The sequence below is a fragment of the Zalophus californianus genome, chromosome 3 (genome assembly GCF_009762305.2).
Source record: "Zalophus californianus isolate mZalCal1 chromosome 3, mZalCal1.pri.v2, whole genome shotgun sequence".
In the NCBI taxonomy this organism is placed as follows: Eukaryota; Metazoa; Chordata; class Mammalia; order Carnivora; family Otariidae; genus Zalophus; species Zalophus californianus.
Window position 1 is genome coordinate 171,563,548 of NC_045597.1, and position 6,000 is coordinate 171,569,547.

Sequence of the window (6,000 nt, forward strand, 5' to 3'; positions counted from 1 at the left end):
CTTAGCAGAGAGCAAGAGGGGACAATTCTAAACATTGCAATACTTTCCTAATATTAAAGGAGAAATTTTTGGAAATTATATAGTAATTATTTTTATTTAGACAGCTTTGTTGTGCAGATATAGAACATAATCACCCAAAGTAGGTTCCCTAAAGTAGCTTGGAACCCTGAAAAAGTTAAAATTAACAAGCACACAGGCACAATGTTTTAAAACTGATTGCTTGTTGTTTTATTTTTGTTTTATTTTAAAACTGATTGTTGTTGTTCTCTTTGAAGTGGTGTTCTCTTTTAAGCGGGATATGGAACAATGGTCTCATATTCTCCTGTCGACCTAGATTGGCACTATGAAGAAGCAAGCAAGCCAGATACAGAACCATAATTTCATTAAAGATTTTTATTTATTTATTTATTTGAGAGAGAGAGCACGAGAGGGAAGAGGGTCAGAGGGAGAAACAGACTCCCCGCTGAGCAGAGAGCCCAACGGTGGGACTCGGTCCCGGGACTCCAGGATCATGACCTGAGCCGAAGGCAGTCGCTTAACCAACTGAGCCACCCAGGCGCCCCTAGAACCATAATTTCAAAGAAAACATTCTAAGATACCAAATCCAGTTCATAAGTAAGGCATAGTACCTGAGTACATTGATTATCCGGGGTCTGTCTGGGGGACATGTAAGTCGCACATGGTTAGGGTCTTCTCATTCCATCCATCCTGAACAGTAGTTTCTTTTAACAATTCTTAAGAGTGTCACTTTGCAATTAGAGATAAGACTCTTGTGCAAATACCCATGTCCCTAGAAAAGGTAACATTGTGACTTACATTCACACTTTGTTAGAATAATATCAGATCTCTTCTAGAGAGTACATTTTGATGTAGAGCAGAAGATAAGCTATCTCTATCCCAAATGAGAATTAGAAATTGTGGGAGTTAAACTTAGACCAAGGGGGTAAGAACTGGAGAAGTTTCTGAATAAAGATGAAAGTACACATTTTTAAAGATGCCATCAGAATATATCATAGTTACTTTAAAAAGCAGATGTGTTCAGCATTTGAGGAAATGAATTCTACTAAGGCAAAAGTGAAGGAACTTTGAGCTGGGCCAAGTGTAGATAGCTGATGCTCAAAAACAACTCTAAAAGGCATTGAGGAGAACATTGTTCTAAAACACCCTAAAATTTATGAACACAAAAAATATAATGAGGTTATTGAACTCTCCAACAAAGTGTTAGCACAAGAGAAGAAAAAGACTATTCAACTTTCTGGAGACACAACTTACAAATGAAAAGGATAATAATAAGAACACATTGTCTACTGAGCATTAATTCAGATACAAGATAATAAACACCCTCCGGGGATAAGAAGGAAAACAATAAATGATCATTTGACTTTGGAATTGGTAAGTGAAACTAGGGCATGTTAGTCTAAAGATCTATAATACCAACAGTCAGATTCTGCTAGAGATATCCATAGCCTAAAGCAGATGACAGGGTTGCATCTCAAGGGAAAGACTGGGTAGTTAAACCAGTGCCAATAGGAGTGTGATCCCGTTTTGTTTTTTAATCCTGTGAAAAGCTCATGGAATTACATGTCCAGTTTTTGTGAGAAGCCTCAACTCTTTGTAAACCAAAATTCTTTCGCAGTACAGCCGAGTCTAATCACGTGTTTAAACAATCCTATATAGACTGAAGAAAATAGAACACATTACCAACAGAAAGTGAAGGAAAGAGTTCTGGGATTCAACCTTCCCCCTTTTTATGGCCAGATGGTGACAACTTAGGGAATTCAAAGCCACACACGGATAGAAATGGGGAGCCGTTTCCTGCCTGATAACAACGGCTGTGGTTTGGAGGAGGGAAATTAATCAAAGAAAGGTCATTTACAGGTAGTAAAGTCAAATGTCACCTCCCCCAATTCTCATGACTTGTGGTTTAGAGAAAGGTTAGCTTAATATAGAGGTTAGTGTGGCATTCTGAACTGTCTCAAGACATGATATATGAAGATGAGAATGACACCATCAGTATCCCTCCCCCTAACATCTATGTTCAGGCTTCAAAAAGGTATTTAAAACTTGACGTCATGGTGAGGTACTAGACACCTGGGAAAGTCCTGCTTAATAGACTAAGGATAGCATAAGAAGTCCTATAAACTATATTCCAGAAAATGCCTCATTGGAAGACTCTGTTTTTGAAATGCATAATTTTTGAGAAATCCTTATGCAGAATCTACAGCACTTGAGATTATATAACTGATTTCAATGTAGTGGTATCAGTGGGACTAGCTAATTACCATCATTACCATTATAGGCATTTACTTTATGCCAAGCATCATGACAAGCATATTACATGCATTCTCATTTAACCCCTATAGTCATCTTTAAGAGATAATATTAACCCCATTTTTCACATGAAAAAACTGAAGTGTGGATACATTATTTTTTCAGGACAGCATAATGTCAGAGCTGGACTCAAAGACATATCTTAAATTCTAAAAACCCATAGTAATAACCACCATGATGTATTTATCAGTCATACAGAACTGTTGCTGCAGTTAATTCCAACCCTTTGGGTAACTACTGTCCAATATTGAACTACTTGGAAGAAAACCCAAATATCCACGATGTTCTTAGAAGTTTACTCGAATGTGATATCAACATAGAACTCTACCAAATCCAGCGCCAATCTGTTTGAAACATGACCTATTTGACGTCTAATGCTTTAACAGCAGGTATCCATCCACCTTCTTCCTCGAGCTCTTCTGAACAAGTGAATGACATGAGAGAACAACTGAGAGTGAATTAAAAGATAGCCAGCCCATAAAGAATTGAGTATCAATTAATAGTGACAAAGAGATATAGACAAGATCTTAACTTTAAATTCTGGGTCACCAAGCATATTTGCACTTTTGTTTCAAAAGGGTTGCTTCTGATTCACTGTTCCCAAAACCATAAGCATCACACTTCTTCCTTTGGTAGACTTACTTCACCTATGTGTGCAAAGAATGAATGATTAAATTTATGTAGTGAACTTTGTGATTTTAAATGGTTATGGATTCTTAAATGGCATTCTGATTTCAAGAAACAGATTTTTTTTTTTTTTCTAGTGGAGAGCAACTCTCAGTTTATAGTAAAGGTCAATTTGAACATTTTGCTAGGATCCATTAAACAAAGCCTGTGAGATTAGGGTTTTTCTCTGTTTTAATTTACAAATTGAATACTGGAATAGAGACATAAAACTATACTGTTTCAATTAGTTTTTTCTCTCCCACTTTGCATAGATAATAGGAGTTATATATTTGTTCTTTCATAGCAGGGTTTTTTTTTTTCAAAAAAGAAAAATAATACTTTTATTTGATAACAGAGATACTATTTATGAAGGAAGCTAATTGGTGGCTTTGGGGGAAATTTGTTTTAGGACATTTTGAATAACTTGTCCTAAGGCAGAAGAGCTTCCCAAAACATCTTAAAATAGCCAAAATATGAAATGAACAAGGGGTCTGGTAGATTCATAACATATTCCTTTTTTTTTTTTAAGATTTTATTTATTTGTTTGAGAGAGAGCTGAGCAGGGGGGGAACTGGAGGGGTGGAGGGGAGGGACAGAGGGACAAGCAGACTCTCCACTGGGCACAGAGCTGGATGGGGGCTACATCCCAGGGCCCTGAGATCATGACCTGAGCTGAAGGCAGATGCCTAACCGACTGAGCTACCCAGGTGCCCCATTCATAATATATTCTTTTAAAAATAATTGGACATCTCCTGATACTTAAGTTCGAGAATAAATGCCTAACAGAAGACTTGTTAAATAGTAAACAAGAATCCTCTTTCTTCACAATCTAATGTATCTGAGAGAGGGTACCCTTCTCCCAAGTCTTTGGGAATATTGCTTTCAGAGTTCATTCCTGATGTGGAGGTGGACACTGCAGGCTCTAAGGCCTGATACCATTAGACAGTCTTTCATACACAGAATGCTTTGGTCAATTCCAAATCCAACATTAGCCACTTCGTGATATTTTCACTTTCCATGTCATTTCCTATGTGGAGAAAGTATACTTAACAATTGTTTTCCTTTATGTATAAATGATGTTTCTAGGTTTCATACAGCCATGTTTTATAAGTTTAAACATTTTTAGTTGTCCTAGGTGCACCTATAAACTTGAATTTCTGTAACCCCACAAGCTAAAGGCCAGACCCTGGATAGTGAAGCTCACTAAGTTTATTCCATTTTGCATATGCACATGACCCTTGTCATCTGACCAGACTTCTCTCCTGATCCTCAAGAATATCATGGTCTCATGTTATGGTCTCCTTCTGCCTGTTTTAGAACTTCAGTGAATCCTTCAGCCTCAGTCAAGCCAGGCTACTTAAGGAGATTCATGAGGCACAACAGCATTTTTGAGATAAGCTACCTAAATGGAACCATTCAGAGATCTGAGAGGAAAACCAGTAGATCTAAGAAGAAAGGAAGAGACCAGCAGCAACAAATGCTGCCTGTAGGAATGACAGCAGAAAACAGATTGGAGTCATTGAGGAGAGTGTGAGGAAACAGAGAGGCTGTGAGTATAGAACAATAATCTTAATGAGTTTGGCTATAAAAGGAAAGGTAGTGGCTAGCAGCTGGAGGAGGATGTGGGGTTGAGGGAGGTTTTGTTGTTTAAGATTTCAGCATGCTGATCAGAAGGTGTCAATAGCAAGTTAGAGCTTGGAGATAGAGGAAAAATGGTGAAGGGAGGTCCCTGGAGGGACAGGAAAAAAAAAATATCTAGAGCACAAGTGAAATAATTATACCTCTTGTACGGAAGAGAAGCAAGAAAGGATGAGTACTTGCAAAGTCTGTTAGTTGATGTGATAGGAAGTTGGGGAGGGTTTGAAGAAGGTGTCAGTGTTATTTACTGAGATTGAAGGGGAAAATGGCTGGATTGAAAGTTTAACAAAAGTGAGTAAGCTTGCAATACTTGCTATAAAGAATGTGAGAGAGGATAACTTAAAAAAAAAAGTATATGGAGAGATTGATGGGCAGAATAGAGGAACCAGTTGAGGCTGGTGACCACAAATAAACCATCCATGTGCTTGATGTAATAACTTATAGGTGAGTTCACAGACCAGGTCTAATAATCTTGAAAATACGAACCACAGGATTGACCCAGTGCAGAAATTTCAATAGGTAGGGAGCTGTAAGACCCTGGATCAAAAAAGTTGAGTTTAATTAAAAGAAATAGAGTAATGGTCTATTGAGTGAGCTTTATAGAGAAGGATACCAACTGATAAGGTGCTGACCAATATGAAAAGTAGAGGGATATAGAGACCTTGAGTCCCAGTGAGGTTGAAGAACTTGTCTAAAAGGGAATGCTGAGTGAGAGATATGAAAGTATATGGGACTTTGAACAGAAATTTGATATCTCTGTTGAATAAAAAAATGCCAGGATCCAGAATGGAGATTGAGAAGTCATGACTTCTAGGGGTTGGATTATCAGAAAAGTGATAGGATAATCAGGAGATTACCTTGGGTCTTGGAGGTAGAGGAAGATACAGAACTAGGTGCTGAAGTCTTTGAAGAGCTAGTCCCTGAAAGGTTGATAAATAACAGCAAAGAGGTAGAGTAGTGACGAGGTAGCATTGAAGAAGAGACATCAGAGTAACTGCAGTTTTACACAGAAGTGTAAATATTCTGAAAAAATGGTTTGGGTTGTATGGAATGTTGATCCTCTTAACCCTGAGCTAGGTGAATTATAAGAAAATGGGTGGCCTTCTTTTGAGAGGACTATAGGTAGGGTGACCTTAACATCTGTTTTGTCAATAACAGTCCCAATTTATACCTGTGGCCCTGACATAACTATTAATAGTGTCCTCTTTTACTCTTAAAAGTGTTCTGGTTTCTATGTTAAATTACGTGTTCACCCTCCCTTAAAAGGGAGTCGTGGCTTCAACGAAGAGCTCTTTCATTTAGGAAACAAATATTTTTTAAATCAGTGAGAGGACGTAGGATGGAATTTCTTGCTTGTTTTGCTTG